Here is a 22,377-nt window from a genome sequence, read left to right as displayed (position 1 = left end):
AGTTAAATATAAAGTTAACATATGATCCAGCATCTTCACTCCTAGGTATATACTGAAGAGAAAGGAAAACATATGTCCACACAAAATCTTGTACATGAATGTTCATGGCAGCATTATTCATAATAGCCAATTAATAAATTCACTCAGTCGATGAATGGATAATGTGGTTTATCCACAGAATGGAATATTATTTTTCAATAAAAAGTATTGAGGTGACAACATGAATGAACCTTGAAAATATTATGCTCAGTGAAAGAAATCAGTCAAAAAGGGCCACATATTATATAATTTCACCTATATGAACTATACAGAATTGACAAATCTATAGAAACAGAAAACAGATTACTGGTTGCCTAAACCTGGGAGAGGTGGGAGGAGGTAGAATTGAGAGATTGAATGCTAATGGTACAGGATATTTTTGGTGGGGAGTGATGAAAGTTTTTGAAATTAATTGTAATGATACTTACACAACTCTGTGAATATATTAAAAACTGGTGAATTGTATATTTTAAATGGGTGAATCATATGTTGCATGAATTATAACTCAATAAAACTGTTAAAAATCCTTAAGAAAACCAGCTGCTAGTGTATACATTACATTTTTTAAAATCATGTAACTTTTTATCTGTTAGCATATATTGATAGGATTTCTTCATCTCATGACTGATATACTGGTATAGACAAGAAATGAGAAAAAAAAACAAGGATAAAAAAAAACCACACCACATTATGCTTCTTAGCTGGTAGTTTACATGATGAATTGTGAAAAGCTGATAGCTTCTTTCCGCTGCAGATTATTCAGACACAATGGAATGCTTAAGATTCAGAGGATCTTAGAGATCATCTGTTTTAGCCACAACTCCCCTTTTTAAAGTAGATATGGAAAGTCTGAGGCCTTGCAAGATAAAGTGACTTACGCAAAGCCCTGTGGTGTTGAAGCCTGTACTGAACCCAGGTCTTTTGCTTCCTAGACTGGGACTTCATTAGTTTAGATTATTGTAGTTGCGATACATCATACTGAACTCCTCATTATTTATTTGTACTTGGAGTCATCCAATTTCAAAATATCTGTGTCTAGGAACCATAACTTTACTCCTAACAACAGGATTTGATTTCCACTTCTTTTTAGATTCAAGATTTACTGTTTGCCAATGAAACCACAGCATTCATCCGTGCAGTTACTCATTTTATTTGAAAAGCACTGTTGAACCCATAGTATCTACCAATTTCTGGCTCAGAAATTTCTGTCCCTGTATAGAGTCACAAATATAAATAAAATGGATACTCTACATACAACCTAGGATACTTAGGTAGAAACTATGTATGTACAATAAGGAGGGAAAAACAGTAATGAGTAAAGTGATATGCGAACATAGAATAGGAAACAACTGTTTAAAGGTAAAACTATTCCTAATAGAGTTACCAGGTGGAAAAGCAGAAAAGAATGTTCTAAGGAGAGGGAACAAAATGTACTTAACAGAATCTTGTTAGAAAAGAACTCAGAAGTACAGTACAGAGAGGAAGGTGGGAAAGTACTTGAGGAGCAGCTATCCGTTTTATCTTTTTTAATTAAAGCATAACATGCAAATAGAAAAAGGCACATATCTAAAGGTAGCCCCTGGTGAATTTTCACAAAGAGAGCAGGCCTATGTAGCCAACAGACAGACTAAGACACTGAACATTATCAGCCACCCAGAAATCTCCCTCTGCCCCCTCAGATACTGCCTCCTTGCAAAAGTAACCACAACCCTATTAAAAGGTTTAAAAAGAGAATGAGGCAATCGGTATAGAAAATCAATCCAAATAGACAGGGATTAATGGAGTAGGAAAACATTTAGCAAGCTGTTGAAATAGAATAGATAGGGGATAGGAATCTCAAATAAATTCTAGTAGGGATGAAGAGAATAAAGGAAATTAGAAATTTAAGGTCAGTGTTTCTCAAACCTGACTGGTATCACAATTACCTGGGAGCTTTAAACAGAATATTGATCCAATACCCACTGAATCTCCAGGATTGAGAACCAGGAATAAGCATTTTCAAAGCTCTCCTCATATATTTTCTCATGTGGAAGCAAATTTAGGAACCACTGACTTCAGAGACAGAACTCACAGGTCACTGGAACAAATAACTACAGAAAATGAGGAAGACGCAAATCAACAGAGACCATGAAATTTCTATCTTGGACAGCTGGGAGAATACAAACAAGAAATTTGTTGCATTTAGTGACTCAGGAGTATCAAAAGCAAATATATGATACACTATTGAAATTATTAGTTTTGAATTAAAAATAAACTGTGATAAAAATTTGGGAATTTTTTTATATGCAAGAAGTATTTTTTACATAATTAATTCTATAAAATGTGGAAAATTTTTAGTGTATGTGATAGTTGATCGAGCTGTACTGAAAAAGATTATTTATTTATTTGAACCATTTCTCAATTTCATTGGGTTTAAATGACAGAGAAGTGACTATGTTTTAATTATTTTGAACTGTCTACTTCTCTCTACCAAATGGACCTTTAGTTGACGTAGACAAGTTTAGCAAATATAGATTTTTATGACATCTTTGAATGTGATTAGTAGCCATGGATAATCTGAATTTATTTCTTCCTACTATAAAATTAATACATTTACTTTATTTACTTGATTTTTTTAATGGTGAAATTGGTTAATGAAATCTAGTAAGTTTCAAATATATAATTCAACAGTAAGGCATATATGAGCATTGTGTGTTCACTGCCCATGGTTAGATTTCTTTTTGTCACCACATATTTGACTCCTTTTACCCCATCTATCTACCCTCTTCCCCCTTTCCTCTGCTAACTACTAGTGTTTTGAGATAAAGAGAGAGGTAATTGGAGAAAAATGTAAATGTCACAGCAGTGTTGTACATCCAGGTACATTTTAACCTGGTTGACCCTATATAATCGAGTAAAAGAATAGGAAACAACTGGTATAACTACTGCTCCTCCTCATGTTATGGATGAATATTAACAACATACATTAAGGAAAAATGTTTAAAGGAAGGTTGTTTTACTCAAAATAAAAAAGACAGGAATTTCTTGGTCTCTGTGGCATGTGACCCAGAGACTTCTTTCAAATTTGAAAATATGTTTTGTTTAACCATTTAGAATTAAAGTAACACCTTATAATCACAATATAATCACAAGAAAAAATAATGCAATTCAACTTCCAAATGTTTTTGTTTTAAATTTGTGTTGAGCTATTTGAATAAGCTTATAACCTAGACCTAGAATTCTGCATTTTTTTGGTTTATACCAAAAAAACTAAATGCTGGATTGAAGAATCCAATTCTGTTTCACATTTATTGCTAAGCCAGTAAAAAACCCTAAAATAAGAAGTCCTGCTTTACCAAAGAATCATAAATCAAATCTGTGGTTCATCTAATTAGGGTGAGTTCTCCAATTTATGTAGCCCTCTTCTAATATTTATTGAGAGGAAGAATAAATAAATGAGGAACAATATATGAACTGGGTAGAAAGAACTGGGCCCTAACTAATCCTGCTCCCTTATTGAGTCAGCTGAGTTCTTTTATTTTTACCTGTTGGAATTCAAACTGATATTGATCTCCTCAGATTATTAGTGAGTTTTCTTCACAATTTAGTGTGATGTAGTATTTTGCCAATATTTTGTCAATACAATTTTCACTAAGAATGATCACCTGAAATACAGCTTCTATGAAGCCTAATTTGAATTTTTTCAAGGGTTTTCTTTGAATAAAAAATTTAAGCTCTTTTTAGTTACTTGATAGAGTTTTCCATGTGTGTTAAAGGAAATATGAAGATGTGCGTTCAGTAATAATTTAAATTAATTACTTAAGTCCATCTGTATTATACGCATTAGGATAAATGTCGTCATTCCTAAACTACATTGTCAATATCAGTATATCCCACTAGTCTCATTAATTAGCCATGTCTTGAATAGAAGATATGGTATGTATGGGATATTACTAAGCCATAAAAAAGAATGAAATTTTTCCACCTGCGACAACATGGTTGGACCTAGAGGGTATTATGCTAAGTAAAATAAGTTGAATAGAGAAACACAAATACCAAATGATTTTACTTTTTTCTCATGGAATCTAAAAAACAAAATAAATGAACAAACAAAACAGAAGCAAACTCATAGGTACAGAGAACGTTTTGACAGATGCCAGACTAGAGGGGGATTGGGGCAATGGGTAAAAAAGGGGAAGGGATTACGATGTACAAATTGCCAGTTATAAAAACAGTCGTGGGGATTTAAAGTACAGCCTGGGGAATATAGTCAATAATATTGTAATAACTATGTATGGTGTCAGGTGGGTACTAGACTTATCAAGGTGAGCACTTTGTAAGTTATAAATTTCTAATCACTATGTTGTACACCTGAAACTAAAATAATATGTCAAATGTAACTGAAAAATTTTAAAAATTGAAAACACGGACAAGAAATTCCCTATGTCTTAGTAGTGAAGGAAAAAAACACTCCAAGTGAAATCCATCATTTTCTGTCTCTCTTCTGTGCTTCTCTAACACTCTGTGTATACGTCTAGCCTGATGCTTATCACCAGGGTCTCTAGGCTGCCGAGTTTTAGGGAGACATTCATACCATGGCTTTTTGAATAGCTGTGTGAGTTCAGCTCCAGTGGGCATCATTCACATAGGCTGAAATCAGAATGTGCCCTGGAGTTGTGTAACATGGTAGTCCTGTTTATATTATTAAACTAAAACTATTAACTTAGTTTCCCATTTGCCCACTCTACAGAAAGCTACTTAAGGACAATTACAACATGCTCAACTTTTCATCCCTGTCTCTAGAAAACTTTCTGGTGTATTAGTAGTGATAAATAAGTGTTTGTGGCGCAAGTAAATGAGCAAATGCACTAGATTCATGGAATAGTTCTCTGGAAAGCAGCCATGTTGTGAAGCGTAATATGTGATTAAGATGTTGTTCCAATTATCTATTGTCATTAGCTCAAAACTTCGTTGCTTAAAATAAGAACCATTTTGTTATATCATGTGATTTTTATGAACTAAGAATTCAGGCAGGGTTCAGTTGGGTGGTTCCTTGGTTCCATACGGCTTCAACTGGGGCCACAGGTATCTGGTTTGGTCTGGAGGGTCTGCGATAACTTCATTCACATGCCTGGCTCCTGCACGGAGGTGGCTGGATCAGCTGAGGGTTGACCAGAATTGCTTTTTCACTGTACATATGGCTAGCTTGGGCTTCCTCACAGCAGCGCAGTCTCAGGGTGGTCAAACTTCTTATACAGCAGCTCAGGGCTTTAATAGCCAGTGCTATCAAAAAACCAAGGCAGAGGCTGCAAGGTTGACTTCATTACATTTTGTTGGTCAAGCCAATAGCTGAAGCTGGCTGAGATTCAAAGGGAATAGCATTAGATTTGACCTCTTAGTGGGACAAAGAACAAAGAAACTTTGCTGTCTTTAATCTATCACAGATATTTGCATCCAACCTTTACTTTTCAAAGAAAAAATTGAAGCAAATTGATAAATTGATATTAGGAATGTTTATATGTTTTGCAACTTCTGCTAGGGTTGTCACCTCTCCCACCCATTGCTCCAAATCATCTATAGCTGCATCTACAGCTGTATATTTGTAAAATTTAGAATATAAATAAGGAAACACACAGCTCTCCCCCTTGGTTAAGCCAGAAAATCCTAGAATTATACTTTAGAGTGCATCATATTGAAACTTGTTAGATCTGCCTATTGCAAAGACAATTTTAACAGAATTCCTTGCAACATAATAAAAATGCTGAGATTGTTACACAAAGTTCTCACTACACAAATCAAACAAAAATTCCTTTTTTGTTTCAGTATTAGTTGTATGCCCTTAAGTGTCTGTTTTGTTTTTGTATCATAGATACCATGAATTATATAATTAATCAAATTTCTTTCTTCTGCTGGATAATAGCGAGTTTATAGACAGTAGTTTAACTCTAGCAAGTGCAAGAAACTTCATAGCATTAGATAATATGCGTTGATGTAATTTCTGATTCCATGAAACTCTTCTAAACTTATTTTTCACTTCGCCCATTTTCTCTTCATTTTAAAAATATGGATTATCTTACTATTCTTTAAGTGAACCAATGACTTGCTTTAAGCCATTTGAGAACAGTAATGGGGTATAAATTAATAAAAATTAAAATAAACAGGTGCTGAGGGCCTATTGGCCTATTTTTCACCTACCCTGGGATAAAGTAGCTACTTCTAGATTTGAATTAAAAACCTTTGGTAGAATAACTTTCTTCTTTTGTAAATAGCAAGAAATCGCCATGCCTATGGGAAACTCATGGAGAGAGATACCTTCTATCATGCGATTATGCAGCCTCAGAGAGTTAGTAAGTTTGGGATGTAGGGGCAACACTCTTCCTATTCTCAAACCCCAAGCCATACTGTGCTACTGCTGGGCTTGCAGGAGTGTCTGGTTCTGCTGCCTGGGCCTGCAGCAAAAGATTTATGGCAGCTCAGCCTGGCATGGGGACTTTAATTCCCATTCTAACTTGTAGTTATGTGTGCTAAAAATAGTACTACCATATATGTACAATATACACACTCACACACACATATGTGGTAGATACATAAAGTACATATAATTTTTTAGCTTACCTGATTATTTAATCATAGTTTTACAACACTGTTTCTCTGAAAAAAATGTAATCCTAGTACTGCATAGACTTAGTCAATTTTCTGAGCAAAATTTATGTGTAATCTGAGGATTTTCTTTGCCTATATTTGTGCTTATATTGAATACATATTTGTGGGATAAGAAAATAAACATAGGCCACATCTTTATTTAACACAACGAAAGAAGGATAATTAACATTAAAAGGATGCTATTTGCAATTACTTACTCAGCAAAGGAATTTTCCTAATTGGTATTTGGGATGTGTATTTCTTTATAAAACTCTAAAATCTAAATTTTATGTGTAATTTTCTTTGTACAGTATACCAAATAAATATATAATAACTAAATCAGAGGAATTGAAAATATTTAAACTATTATCTATTTAACAAATGTCAACTAGAAACTGCTTAGTAGTGAAATCAATACTGCATAAAATTATATTTGGGACTACATTTAAAGAAGTCAAAAAAAAAAAGAAACTAAGAATGACTTAAAAAATAAAATTCACGAGAATAATGAAACTTTCTAGAGAAATGGCTCTTAGCTATGTCCATTTTAAAGAGAGCATAAAATCAACTTAATTTCTCTTCTTCATATGATAACCCTATATACACTGTGAAAACTTCCATGTGTTCAGAGTGGATGTTCAAAAAGGTCTAGAATAGTCCCCTAAAAGGGTAAGGCCCTGGAGAGAGAGAGGAAAAAAAAAAAAAAAAACTAAACATTTATTCCAAGAAATCCAGAGAGCAAGAAAAAAAGCAAAGGGAGAGAGAGAAGGAGGAGGAACCAAAGCAAGGTCATTCGTTACCAGGCCGACCAGTGTGAGTGACAAAAGGCACAGCTGACTGCTTTGTCTGATGGGGCATCTGTGAGGCCATATCCTGTACTTCAGAGCAGTCCATTATAGGAGTAGAAGGTAAACCATTTATCTGTTGGTTCTTCCCAGTCTCATGTCTCTCATTGTTTCACCCCATGAAACATCACCTCTGAACCTTTGCCTTGTGTTATTGGATGGCACTAGGCAGCTCCAGGTAACAGCTGCTTGTGACGAGCTTCTCAGTGGGTAGCAGTGAAGATGGCAGGGACTTTGTGACTGGGGGATGATATGGGCCATCTCTCAGGAATTAGGCAGGCTTGAGCCAATCTGGGATGGCACATAAATTGAGGTCAGTACAAACTTCAGATATGATCTCTTCTCTTAAATTTTGCTTAGCCACCAACAATAATATCTAACATATATTTATTTGCTGCTTACTAGATTCCAGGTTTCATTCTAAGCATTTGATTTAGATTATATCTTCTGATGCTTAAAGACATGTAAGAAAGGCACTATCGTTATTTCTGTTTTATAGATATGTGAACTGAGGCATAGAAGGTTCAAGTGGAGCTGGGTAGAGTTGCCTAATAAATCTTGATCACAAAACTTCTAAGCCTTACCTTGCCAAAGTTGCATAGGGCAAATTAAATCCATTGTATGAGGTCTATATTTGAATTTTATTACTTTTCAAATAGTTAACTCAAATAATTTCAGATCTCATGACAACTTTATGGATAAGCATTAATTTATAAGGACAACTTCCAGTTGTATAGTTTCATTTTTAAGAAATTATTGCAGTGTCCCCTTGACAAGAGCATTTTGTACTTACTCGTCTCCAAATGTTTTCCTTTTGATAATTTCACTGAAAGTAGCATCTCTTTCAGAAGGAAAAAGAAAAAAAAGAAGAAATTCAGTAAGCATTTGTATATCATCAGATTCCCGGAATGGCCGGATATAAAAAGTCATTTAAATAAAATTCTTAGGAAATCTAAAATCTTTATTCGGTGACCATCTTCCAGTGTCACAGATAATTTAGTGTCGATGGTATAAAAGAATCTGTGAGGAGGGTGATCCTGGAATTACTTGATTGAAAATTACTACACTCTGATCATTCATTAGTAACTTTTAAAAGTATGAGCCACTATGAATAAGTTAGCAGCCAACTGAAAAACAATGCCATGAGCAGAGCTGATTATTTTATTGTCATTCAATTGATGAATAAAGTAGATGTGGGCTCGGTGTTATGATTAATAATAGGTCATTTGGTTATGCATTTTGTGCACAAAGAAAATTGCACATCTTGACCTTGAGAGAAAGTAGTCTTGTAATTGGGAGAGAGTGGTAGTTTTAATGTAATTATTACCATCTGGCCCTTCTACTGACCTCTTTTCCCATTTCTAATACTGTTAGCAGCAATATCCTTGGTTCTGTTATTGAGAATCCCCTGGAATAATAGTGACCTCACAAAAATGATTAATGACTCTTAATCAGAGAGAGGAGAAGAGGCTTCCAAGCACCCATTCAAACACTGAATATAATTAGCATATTCACTTTTTAGAAGCCAGTCACTTTTTATTATTGTTTGTGCTGTAGTTCTTCGACCGAAACTTGTAATTATTTCACATCCCTTTATTTATTACAGTGACCTCTAATGCTGAGCATGCTTTTAATTTTGGGAGAAGACTGCCTGTTGTGTGACTTCTCAGGGTCTATGCTTTTGATGTTGGATAGTTTGTCCTCAGTAATAGTCTAATTACCCCTCTGGAGGAGATGTTTTGTTTTCAAAGGGGATTATTCATGGCTTAAATCGGATACCCTAAAGCTTCCAAGTAATAAAAGAGATGGTTAACATACTAAATCATCTTGCCTAACTACAAACTAAAAGCCAGAAGTGTTGGTTTTATTTTGGTGACCACACTATTGCATTCTTCTTGCAGAATTACATAATTGAAGGGGCGGGGTCTGGTTTGCATTCCATCTAAATGGGCTTTTATAGCCTTTAGAAAGCTAGAAATCTGCTTTATGTTTAACATCTCTTTCCAAAATAGATTCAGTTTATCCTTTTTTTATTGCAAAATGTCAACAATGTTCAGTTTTTTTCAAGCCTCCAAGTGATGAAGACCCTCATCTTTTTATGTTGAAGTATGCTCCAAAACAATTCTCTGTTGCTTATCTATTACTTTTAAATTCAGTCTTAGTCTTGCAACTAAGTCCTCTGCCATAGCACCATGACTGAAAATCCTGCCAGAGTCTCTAATTCCCTCCCCTAGACTGTTCTGCAAGGATGTCTAGCTCGTTCTTGAAGGAGGCTGATTTTCAAACCTGCCATAATGAATGCTTCTGGCCCTCACTTATCTCCCCTATACTATTCTAACCTAAGAGCCTGCTGCTACCATCGAAAGTTATTTATTCTGTTCTTTCTTCAGGTGAAATAAAAAATAACTAACCACTAATTATGATATAATAGTTCTTTCAAGACAGTGACTAAGTTACTTTTCAAATATCTTCCAATCATAGCATATTAATTTTCAAATACAATATTCCTAGGTTTTATAGGCTGGATTTCTATATAGGCAACATAACAATTACTATGTAGTGAATTATAATGTAAAATTAATGTGACTTCCAATCTTAGTCAAATATAGACAAAAGTCCTCCAGAGTTTGTGCCATTTTCCCCATTAGCAATATTTTTTTTCCCTTTTTTCTTAAATAATGAGAAAATTTTTTCCAAGTGGCCCAAATGTACTTGTTCAAATAAATACTCTATGATTATTTTTATTATAAGTAGCCCTTTTCTTTAGTCTTCATTTGCTTCATTTTTAAAAAAATCATTTGGTTGATTTCCATTAGATTTTTTTCCCTAAAACTTTTTTTTAAGCTTGAATTTTCTGGCTTTTAGATTTTTGTGTCTTATTGGGGTCTTAGCTGTCTATAGTCTCTTTCATGCTACTATACAGTGAATACTCCCTGAATTCTAAAAACAAAAATCACTTTTCACTTTTAAATTAGTTTTTCATTCAAGTTTTGGACAATTTACTTTTCCTTTTATTAACAATAATTATCAATTATTGGCGAAAGAAAAGAAAGAAAGAAAGAAAGAAAGAAAGAAAGAAAGAAAGAAAGAAAGAAAGAAAGAAAGAAAGAAAAAGAAAAAGAAAGAAAGAAAGAAAGAGAAAGAAAGAAACAGGAAATTTTGTCGTCTAAAAGAAAAACATTTCTTTACAATGTAATTATTTCTTTTAGTTTTATAAGTTGCAGTGAAATTAACCTGCTCCTACCCAATCAGTTGCTTTATACTGGAAAAGGTCACACATCAGGCATCCAGCTTTTGGAAGGTGCCATTGCTCAATTGCTGTGGCCATTAGTGAGCATGGTATAAGGACAACTGTCAAACCTTGGAGGGATGAAAAGGACAGACTAAAATGCCTGTCAAGTTAGCTTGAGCTAACTTAACGTCCAGATGTCCTTTTACTTACCCATAGTAAGAAGGTACTTTGTGAATAATAGAAATATGTGAATTCTTTCCCTTTTCTTTTTAAATAATGTTTTATAATGATACTATTGATAATTGCTTTCATTACTGATAACAGGTTGGTATAATATTAAAGGTTTTGAAGCCAGACAGATGTGGGTTTGAACTCCAACTCCAACAAATGACTTGTACTCTAAATTATCTATAAAACAGGAAATGATAAAACCTACTGATTGTGAGGATATAATTACGAACTTAAAGTATATTCTATTATCTGACACATAATGTAATCTCAAAAATTCTAGTTTTCTTGTTTTCAAATCTTTTATTAAAAATTATAACCAATCTCATCTACTCCAAAAAAGTGTTTAGTAATACTGAATTAAAGTTTAATAGCTAGGGGAACTTTGAGAACCATTGATTACAAGTTTCCCCAGTTTTAAAAGCCATAGAAATTACTTTCTATGTCCTTAGAACCTTGATATTATGAGAAAAACAACATGCTTGAAATATTTCTGTAAGTCCAGAAACTAGAGAACTTTGAGGGCTCTATAAGATTTATATCAACTAGTTGCAAAATCCTACTCATCTAGTCTCCTTAGTTTTCAGACAAGGAGTCTGGATCTCAGAGAGTTTATAACTTAGCTAATTGGTTGTACTGCTGAGAACTAAAAACTGGTTTGCTCCCCGGTTGAATGCTCTTTCCACATGAAGTTATTTTGGGTCAACCAGAAAATCTGCAAGACCATCAGAATAATGTTCTTTCTCCCTCTGACCTCAGTAATAACTAGTTAAGAATTTAGAATGCTTTGGAGCAAATCTTCAAAGCGGCTGCAGGTCCTCAATGTTCCAGAATAGATATTTTAAGTTCTTCAAGCAAAAATTTATGATAAAGACCTTCTTTTCACAGTAACTAAAAAGACTTCCAGCTCCCTTATAACAAAGTGGCTGTTGAGACCTCAAATACAAGATGATCTCCTTTGAAGCAGCAGGAGAGAATGGACAGAACTCCAGAAAGGACATCAAAAAACACCTTGATCCCAGTCCTAACTCAAATTTACCTTTTATGTGCCATGAGGTAAGCTCGTATCTCTGAATTTGAAGTTATTTTTAACTCTTTCTTTTTTTACACACTTCATATCTAGTACAACAGCAAAACTTGATAATGCTGTCGTCAAAATATGTCCAGAATATGACTACTACTTACCACTTTCAGTGCTATCGCCTTCATCCAAGCCACCATGATCTCTTCTCTGGGAAACCGATGAAGTCTCCTAACAGGTTTCCCCGCTTCTATCCCCACATCAGTAAGAGTAATCTCAGAGTTTGTTAGCTAAACTTCTATAATGAACCTATCCCTTGTTTGACAACCTTAAGTTGTTCCTAAAAACTTTGCGAGCGAAAAGCCATTATATGAGAAAGCACTTTTACTGGTTTTAATGGAAAAATTTTAATGTATTTCATCCTAACCCAAGATACCTAAACAATTTTTACAGATAGGAAAATATTTTAATTGAATAATAAAAATAACACTCACTTGTCATTACATTATGTAAATAATTAACATCAAATTAAAAATAAATGAAATAGTTTGTGAATAAAATATAGTGACATGAAAGTTTATTTTCCTCCCCAAAGGAGGAAGAGAAGACTCGATGGCAGGTGCTGTTCAATGGGAGAGTATTGAAGGCAGTTGTCCTTTGTAAGGTACATTCTTCCTTATGAACAATTTTTTATTAATGTTTTTAACTATTTGAAGGATCATGGTTATCTTGTACTCAAACTGCAGTTAAGATTTTAAGTTGTAGCAGAGAAAGATATCTTTAGTCAAAAAATAGCTAAAGATGAGTGCATGAGAGCACTTGGGAAGATGAGAAGTTTATTTAGTACATAGAGAATGAAAAATCACACAAAAAAGTTAGTTCTTTATTCTTCTGACCATGCATACTTAGGCAAAATAAAACACTTTTAGTTTATCCAAATATGGCACGTATTTCAAATTTGTTTCATGTGATATTTGATAACCAATAACTATTGCCTCACATAAAATAATATGCTTTTTCCAAAATATACTATGCGTGAATATAATTTCTGTGGTGTGAGTGTGTGTGTGTGTGTGTGTGTGTGTGTGTGTGTGTGTACTAGTTCCTAATCTTTGTGTGGCAATGTAGAACATTGCTGGTTTATGTATACCCAGGAATCAGAATGTGGAAAAGATTGTCCACCTAACATATCTCATGATTAATCAACACAGCATATATTTTTTTAGTGCCAGTTATATACCAGTTACTCTGATAAAACAGGTAGATCAAAGAAGAAAAGGGTTACTTAAACCTCAATGAGTCCTCAGACTCTTTGGGGAGAGGGCAGGAAAGGTGTATAAATTCTATTATAATATTCTGAGCTTCATAATGCAGAGGTCTCTGGGAGCAGATAAGAGGGAACCACTAATTTTGTCTGGGGTATGGTGGGATTTTAAGGGGCAACAGAGAGGAAGACACATCTAAGATAAACCTTGAAAGATCAGGTTCCTAAAGATGGAGGTGGAGGCAGGGTGGTGGGCAGTCAGGTGAGAAGGTAGTATTTGCAGTGGCATAGAGTCATTAACAAGAACCTTCCTTCAACAAGCAGCACCTCTCTATTTATAAGCTTTCATCAGTATTGACTGTGCTTTGTTTCACATCAGGGCAACAAAATCTCCTGAAAGATACAATAAGGGCAAAAAATGATAACCATTTCTATGCATAAGGATGTTGTGAAAATATGCTTAACTCTTTAAATTGTCTATTGCTGCAAAAAATTCACCCCAAACTTGAAGGCATAAAACAACTAGTTTATTATCCTTATAAATTATGTGGGCCAGGAGATCGAACAAAGAAAAATAGGGAGAGCTCGATATCTGGTTACTCGTCTAGGAAGACTGGAACAACTTGGGGGTATTCGAATGTCTAGAAGTGACTTAAACAGGGGTGACATCATCTGGGGGCATCTTCATGCACACATGTGGCACCAAGTGTTGAGATGATCTGAAAGCTGGGTTCAGCCAGAGCACCTATATATTAATTATTTAGGTTGTCTAGGTTTCTCCCAGTATACATGCTGGATTCCATGAGAAAGTGTCCTGGGAGGAAACATACCAAGAACCAGTGTTCCAAAAAACTAGGTGGAAACTGGCCTCAAAAGTCACAGAATGTCACTTTTGTTATATTCTATTGGTTGATGCAGTCCCAACTGAAGGAAGACACCTATAAGCTTGTCTCTCCATGAGGGATGTAGAGATGTAAAGAATTTGTAGCCATTTATTTAAATCTCCACATTGAACACATTGCAAAATGTTTGATGATCTTCTAAGCAATTGGTATATTTTTACTTTATGGTTACTTGAATCAGATAACTGACTATTTCTCTCTTAAGTTTGGCAAACTTTGAATATTTTTATGTTGTTCTTTAAAGTGTTTTTTAAAGAAGGCACAAAGCAAACAACTAAAATATGTTTGTACTTTACTATAGTTTGAGTTCCTGTGCATATGGAGTAAGAGCAGGTGATAGGGACCAGGTCAGAAAGCCCACATGTGTCCTACTGAGGGCTGAAGCACTTTACAATATTTAATTTAATCTTTATATCTATCCTATTGTGTAGGTGCCAGCATTTAAATTTTATAAAGAAAATAATCAGGATAAATTATTTTTTGACTTTAAAGTTCAAGAGCAGTATGATGGAATTACAATGATATAATTTTTGTGTATCTTTCATTTAATCGTAATTTAAAGATTAACATTTACAATATTTCCTACTGAGGTAAACTAGGGCAGTGTTTCTAGAATTATCTGCGGTAAAAGACTCATTTTACTTTTTATTATTAATATGCCACTCGCTGCCATTTTTTTGGTAAAATACCATAAAAAGGAATTATAAGAAAAATGAAATGAAAAAAGGATATACAAAAACAAGCTTAATTTTCGTTATTAGATTTAACAGGCATAACATTACTTTGTCAAACTGCCACAAAGTTTCTGAATGCTTAATTTCAATTTCTGTACTTATCTCAGATTGACAACAAATATTTCGTGAACCACCACCCATCTGCGGACCACTGTGAGTAACATTGATTGACCTAGAGAATTAGATTTGTATGGGGAGAATATCCTTTTTCATGTTTTGATCTCTCACCCAAAATACAGTTGCTAGCCTATCCTAGGTGGCCACCTCAGTCACACTGTGCAGCATGTTTTTTCTCAAGAGTTGCATATGACTTTTTATCAGTGATTTACACAGATGGGTTGACTTACTTCAAGTTGTCTGTGGAATTGTTTGTCTTGCTCTTTGTTCAGCCTTAGCTGATGTTCAAATATGAGAGCAGTCCTCTGGTGATTAAATAATTGCATATACATGTTATGCTCATAATTTATATGCAGCCATGTTTTTTATCCCACAAGATTCCTACCTGTATTGAAAGGTAAAGTGAGAATGGATCTAATTTGAATTCCGCTCTTATATGGAATGGGAAGTAGAAGGTAGCTGTATATTGATGTCGTATTTGTGGTTTGCCTGAAGGATACTCTAAAAATATCATATTTATAGAAAAATATGTGTAGATTAAGAATTTTTCTTTCCATAGATTGAATATTTGCTAGTTTTGTGGTAGACAATACACTATATGAGTACTTTCCAAGAAAGAGAAAGGAATGCAGTTTCAGTTTAATATCAGAAGCATTTGCCAATCTTGGATAACTCATGAGGTTTGGCAACATCAGAATGGCATTACATTTTCCAGAGTGAATTTCAAGGGATGAGAGCTTTTTTCCCCCCTGATTTCTCAGAATAAGATGTTGTTGAGAAAACTCTGATAGACAAACAAGCAGATTATCGACTTGGTTAATGGGTTAGTTTCCATAATATAGTCAACTTTTATTGTACCATGAAACACCTGGGGAGCTTTTAAAATACACTGATGTCTGGGCCTCCTCCTAAGATCTGAATTCATTACGTTGAGTAGCACCTGGGCATGGATAGTTTTTAAAAGCTCACATACTAACTCTACTCTTTATTAAAGTTGAGAACCACTGGCCTGAAGTAAAGGATATGGTGATGGAAGAGCCAGAATAATTGAGGTTAGATTCTATTCTCATTGTGTTATAGAAAAGTTTTACTTCAATAATTGATGAAAGCAATATATGTGGTTAATACCTTTATTGTCGTATGTAAAAGCTCAATCAATTTGCAAAATTAAAATATTACAAATAAATAAAAATAATTTGTTGAGGACTGTTATAGACATTACATTATCTGAGTTTATCCTCATAATGTCAAAGCAGTAAATTATTTCAGTTTTAGATTTATAGACACTGAGGAACAAATAGCTTATGAAAATTATCTATAATAAAAACTGATAAAAGGCAGAATAGGACGTCACATCTTAGGCTTTTTATTTTAAAGTCTAGAGTCATTTTATTTATTGGATACTTAACATTTTAAAGTTAATGTCTTTCCCCCATTGATATTTTTGGCCCCAAATATGTCCCCACTTTTCCACAGGCCACCATCTCCCCCAATGCCTATAGATTCTGAATTAAAATTTAAGATCGACCCCTTGCCAGCTTTTGAATTATCCATAATCTATCTACTCTTGGTCCATTTTCTAACACTGAGCTCTTTCTCCCATTGTTTCCATTTGAATTTGGGACCTTTGGGTTGGCCTTCATTTTGGAAATCTAGCTTCAGGGCTGAGCTTCTTGGCTTTTGAACTTGGTTTATGTTTGGACCTGACTGTCTTCTTGCCTTGGGAGAACCAGCCTATACACACCTGTAATGCGCCGGAACCATCCAATTTGGTCCCCAAGTAAAAACAGAGATAAGGCAGCCAAAATTTTAACACTTAAATTTTCTTACTCCATATTCTAAACCAGATTCCTATTTTATATAAGCATGAATTCAAATAAAACAGAATGAGGTAACTATCAGTGATGAAGCTGAGAATGCTATAAATGTCTATGTTATGTTTCCATTTCATCTCGACTCCTGCATAGGGTACATGCAAATACTGAAAACAAATTTTTACCTCCATCTTCCAATGTTGAATGGGTGTGGGGATAATTCATGTGTTGGTTAATTCAGTTGGTGAATGTGGTGTTTATAAGGTCTACATAGCAGGTTAAAATTGCCTTAAGAGCCAGTTAGCATCTGAAGAAGGAAACACTCTTCCATGGCTACTAACTAGGACAACAAATCTGCTTCACAAGTGCACATTGTTAATCACAAATAAAGTAAGTGTGGTTGAATTAGCACAACCAAATGCCATTGCTAGGAAAACATAACCATAACCAAGACACTGCCAATTAGCAACACGTTTTACCACAAGACAAAGTTTTGATGGGAGATTGTATCTCTTGCAAGTTGAATTAAACTTTTCCATTGCTAATGGTTATCATGAGAGTGCCAGTTAGTGTATTATTTTTAAATGATGTGTGTAACTCTCACATCAAGTTTTTATGATGCCAAATATGGATATTTGAAAATAGTTTTAATTATCTGATCAATGCATACAACTAACCTGGAGAAGAGAGATATAAGTATAGATCTGAGAGCTTAAGTAATTTTCTACACATTCTAAATTCAGAGGATAGTTGCATACTGACATGTTAAATGGTGCCATAAGGTTGTGGAGAAAATGCAAAATCACTTCCTTAATCCTGTGATACTGTTTAGGCAATCATATCGTTAGGATCTCAATTATTATGCAAAGAACAGCTTCTATAATTTGTGAAGTTTGAATAAAAAAGTAGGATGTAAGGATTTCACTAAGCTCTCTTATTACTAACAAAATTAGAGCCAACTCTCACAAGTAAATACAATATATCGATCCAGCAGAAGTAGCTAGTTCTATGAGCGCCAACGTGATTAGTCGATGTGTTAATAAATTAGGCTCGCTATTGTTTCAGATATTATAAACAGAAGTGATTTTCCATTTTCAACCAGATGTCACTGATATGGATTAAAAACAAATAAGGATGAATCAATTCACAGGCCTCAAAATAAGGATGAATCAATTCACAGAAAACCCAAGGAAAATATGACTAGAAAAAAATGCCATGAGGTTAATGTTCTATTTAGAGAAGGACTAATTTGATATTTCTATAGTGTTGAAAGGAATTTTCCAGAAACTTTCTGTTTTAATTTAATAGATTATATATGATGCAGTGATAAAATGAATTTCAATAATGTCATGAGAAATATATATTATTAATTTTGTATTTTCCAATCCATGTTCCTATCTTAAAATATTTTTTCCCAAAATAGGATTACTTATTAAGATTTTTTTTTAAATCCTCATTTTCAAGGACTTTTTCAATAATCATTTCAAAATTATCATTCATTGTACAAGATAATATTAAGTTTAAGGAATGCATATTTCCTTGTTAATATTCTATACTAAGTTTCTCAGGCTTATTGTTTAATAAGTTATAGGCAATATGATTTAGTGATTTGTTAATAACAATTGGGTCTGAATACTGCCTGATTTCTTTTCCTAGCAATGAGCTCATTCACTTAAAACCAGACAGATTCCGATTTTTTACACATATTCACCACAAAACTGCATATTTTAGGCTTACCACAAAACAGACAGCAAGCAGTAATATTTTAAAAGTAGACATGTACAACCATGAATACAGAGGCCTCAAAATGTTTCTCATAGAAGATGCCTGAAAGTGTGGCAAACTAAGTTAAGCAGATACTTTTAGCATAAACATAAAAAAATGAATAGAGAAAAAGAAAAAAAAAATGTTTAAATTAAAAATATCTTAATTACATGATTAACTCAAAAGAAAGGTATCAAATAAAAAATCTAAGCCCAAAGGGTAAGTACATTTACATTTTAACTGTTTCCAGGGGCCTTGGGACCTACTGTAAGTCTTGGATAGAGTGCTAATATTGGCAAGGCCATAGAAATGACTCTTCTAAAAGTGGAAGCAGAAACTGAAACTGAGTTCCTTCCATGAAATCTAGAGCCTTATACAGCTGTCCTGGCCCTAACAGGAGAGCACAAAAAATGCTACACAGAAATCTGGGTAAACAGCAATATGCTTATCTTCATCAAAAACTTTATGTAAAAAGAGGAAAAATAAGACTCCTAATCGAAATCAAAATTCCAGTGAAGATATGAGCCCAGGGTTGTCTGAGTCCCCAACTCTTGTTCTTTTTTTTTTTTTTTTTTGGTTATACTGGCTCTCTTTTCTCTGAATTGTTTATATATTTATGTAAAGTAATAGAGAGTTTTTCTCCTAAATCCAGAACCAAAGTTTAGGATTCTCTATGCACAAACTATTCCTATAACAGTTGTATGCATGTCACCCTACTATCCTTTTAAAACTCTTTTTGGTAAGGATATGCTATTTCTCCTTTTTTTTTCTCAAAATTCTGCAAACTAGTGAATATCATACTAAAGGAGTAAAACTTCTGCCCCCTGCCTCAGAGCTTAAGTGAGAAACTGAATCCCATTACCCCATGCTGTATGATCCAGAGCAGAATGTCATTAACTTCCTCTCACCCCTACCCAACCCCAAAATGCATTTGAGCTAAAAGGCATCATTGCAATCACAAAGCCTCCCAGCCTGAAGAAAGGTGCATTTTTAGAAAAAAATGCCAATGGATATAAATATTGGATTCGGGTATTGAAGTTACCTTAAGAACAATCATGATGTTACATACCTGTGTTTTTAAAAATGAACAGTTGGAGACCAACTTGTTTCTTGTGGAATTCTGAAATACTTGTTTGACCATCACTGCACCACATAAGCAGAGTCATCTGTAAAACTATACAGTCAAGCATCAAACATGTATTAAGTAAGGAGATTATTCATTCTTTTATTGTGCAAGTTTTCATGAACTTCAAAGATGAGAATGTGTGGTGAATGTCAATACAGTCATCAGAGTTGTAGTTATGTGGATAAAGTTCATTTGAGATAGGCGCTGAGATCGACTCTAGGCCAGGTAGGCACTGTAAGATGTATGATCCTCTTACCTTTTTCTCAGGTAACGGGTACCCTTTCCACCAGGATTTATCGTGAAGTTGCTAACTGAAATATTTATCTCAAAATATCACATAATTGTTAAATAAATCCATCTGATTGAGATGTGATAGCACACTATACAGAAATTAACTCTAGAGGAATTTACAAGCTAGGGAAACTTAAAGTAGGGCCCCTGATCAGGAAGAAGTATGGAATAGAATGGTGTTCTCTAAATTATAGTAATTAGAGTCACATTTTTATAATTTCCCATATCTATATAACTCTTGAAGTATTATTACTACTATTACTCTATTATTACTATTCTAAGTCTTTTCACTGTTTTTTTTTTAAATTTATTCAATCAACATATTTTTTTCTTTCAAAATTTATCTAAAAATAAAAAAAGGCAGGGGGAGGGGAAGAAAGACAAAAAAACTTATTGGAAACTTAATGGTTCAAGTGGGGAAAAAGTAGAGGAGCATGGAGCTGAGGCTTTGAGCCTCTCCAGAGAACGTTCTCATCCTTGACATGCCCTCCTTGAGGGAGAGAGCAGAGCTGAGGCGCTCCCAACCCCAAGTGTCCAGCTTTGGTCTGGAGAAGAGGAAAGAGTCATAGAGTGTCGAGTGTCGGGGGGCTAGAGGTAGGCAGGGCCAAAGAAGTCACAGGAAGAAGCCATGGGCTTCTTGGAGGAAGGATGCCCTTTGTCTCTCGAGAAGCGAGGAGTGGCCTCAAAGATGATGAAATCTTTCTGGAGGTACTCATCTAGCTCCAAGATGGCTGCCACATTCCCACAGCAGTAGCGGTATTTGGGTGACAAATGCACAATGAGCAGTTTCATTAAAGTGCCACTTGTAACTTTCCAATGCCAGTTGGTGGGCATAGCAGATCATATCAGTCTTGTTGCTTGCATGTAAGTGGGTCATCATGTGATTGCCAAATAGTAGCCAGCTCTACTGATGCACATACCCTAACCTGTTGTATCTTCAGGGTCTGACCAGAGCAGGTCACACATTTGCCCATTTGATAGCTCTTGCTTTTGGTCAGTTGTCAGAATCTGGTCTGGGATCAGGATGGAGGCAGAGAGGCCCAGAGCAAAAGGTCTTGCCATTGATGATGGCCAGCAGGTTGAGGTCATCAAAGATCTCAGGATAGTAGTGCCACATTGTCACCTAGCCCATCAGGTACTCATCAGAGAAGCAGCAGAGCTGGGTGATCTGGCAGCTTTCCTGGTTGTCCAGGATTCGGGTGAGAGTGAACCTTAAGTGCCAGCAGCAGAAGGAGTGTTTCAGTGCCATAGAAATAGTCCACAGAGTTTCCCATGACAAGGTAGTTGATCTCAGGGTTGTCGCCATCCATCCTGAACGGCTCCCCAAGGTCATAGAATTGTCCATGGATGTCGTCACATACTGTGACTGACTGATGAGTTTACCCTCTGCGCGTTGCTCTCCTCTACCGAGATCTCTCTGGCCTTACCACACAGGGCCGTGTGTTTGCTTTCTCTAATGGTCTTGCAGCTTAGCAGCTGCTGAATCTGTCAGTCCAGGTCACTGATCTTTGCCATGGTCCATCCCTCACCCCAGAGTGGAACAGAACGGGGGGCACTGCCCCCATGCACTGCACAGGGGCTCTGCTGCTGTGACTGACTCCAGCTCTTGGGTTGTCTGCCTTCCTCCTCCCCTCTTCTGTGGCCCCCTGCCATGCTACTCAATCATCCATCCTGAATATTTTTCTAGTTTTCTAGTTTTTCTAGTCTTCCCCACTCTACTTCTCTTGATTTCTTTCATTTATTTGTCAGATTTTGTTTAGCTGGTTTTTTTTTTTTCCTTTTGACATTCTGTTATTGGTCCAAATTCAATGTCCTACATTCCATTTTTTGTTCATCAAGATATTTAACCACATAAAAACAGTTAACTCTTTAAACTGTTTACAATCGTCTACCTATGTCAGAATATTATATTTTTAAAAAAGGCAATAATAATATAAATAATACAATACATTTACTGAGAACATACTATATGTATGCTAAGCACTTTTCCATGTCCTCTACATGAATGAACTCATTTAATCCTCCTTAAAAATAACTTGATCTAGATATTAGTTTATTCTATTTGTAAATAAGATAATTGAAAATCAGAGACATTAAATACATTGCCAGAACTATATAACTGGTTAAGTATTGGAGCCAAAATTCAAATTCTGACATCTTTACTCCAGAATTTATGCTATTAATATTACACTATAATGCTCCCCAAACATGTGAAAACTGCCCCTATTAAATCTCAGGATCATATGTTATCCATTTTCTCATAGCTAATACTATAGAGAATTATAGTCTATGAAAAATGACTTCATGTAAATAAAAAGAAAACAAAAAGTACATAGATGATAAGTAGGTAATAAAGCAATAAAATTAAGGAAGAAAGGA

General features: G+C 34.8%; 1 pseudogene; it reads right to left on the bottom strand.

Moving 5' to 3' along the window:
* Nucleotides 1-20,586: 20,586 nt before the first annotated feature.
* LOC107511746 lies at nt 20,587-21,513 on the bottom strand (annotated as a pseudogene).
* Nucleotides 21,514-22,377: the final 864 nt, after the last annotated feature.

Source organism: Rousettus aegyptiacus, unplaced genomic scaffold (assembly GCF_014176215.1).
Source record: "Rousettus aegyptiacus isolate mRouAeg1 unplaced genomic scaffold, mRouAeg1.p scaffold_m13_p_2, whole genome shotgun sequence".
Classification (NCBI taxonomy): domain Eukaryota; kingdom Metazoa; phylum Chordata; class Mammalia; order Chiroptera; family Pteropodidae; genus Rousettus; species Rousettus aegyptiacus.
The sequence above is the reverse complement of the archived record's forward strand: the minus strand, read 5'-3'. Positions and strand labels throughout refer to the sequence as shown.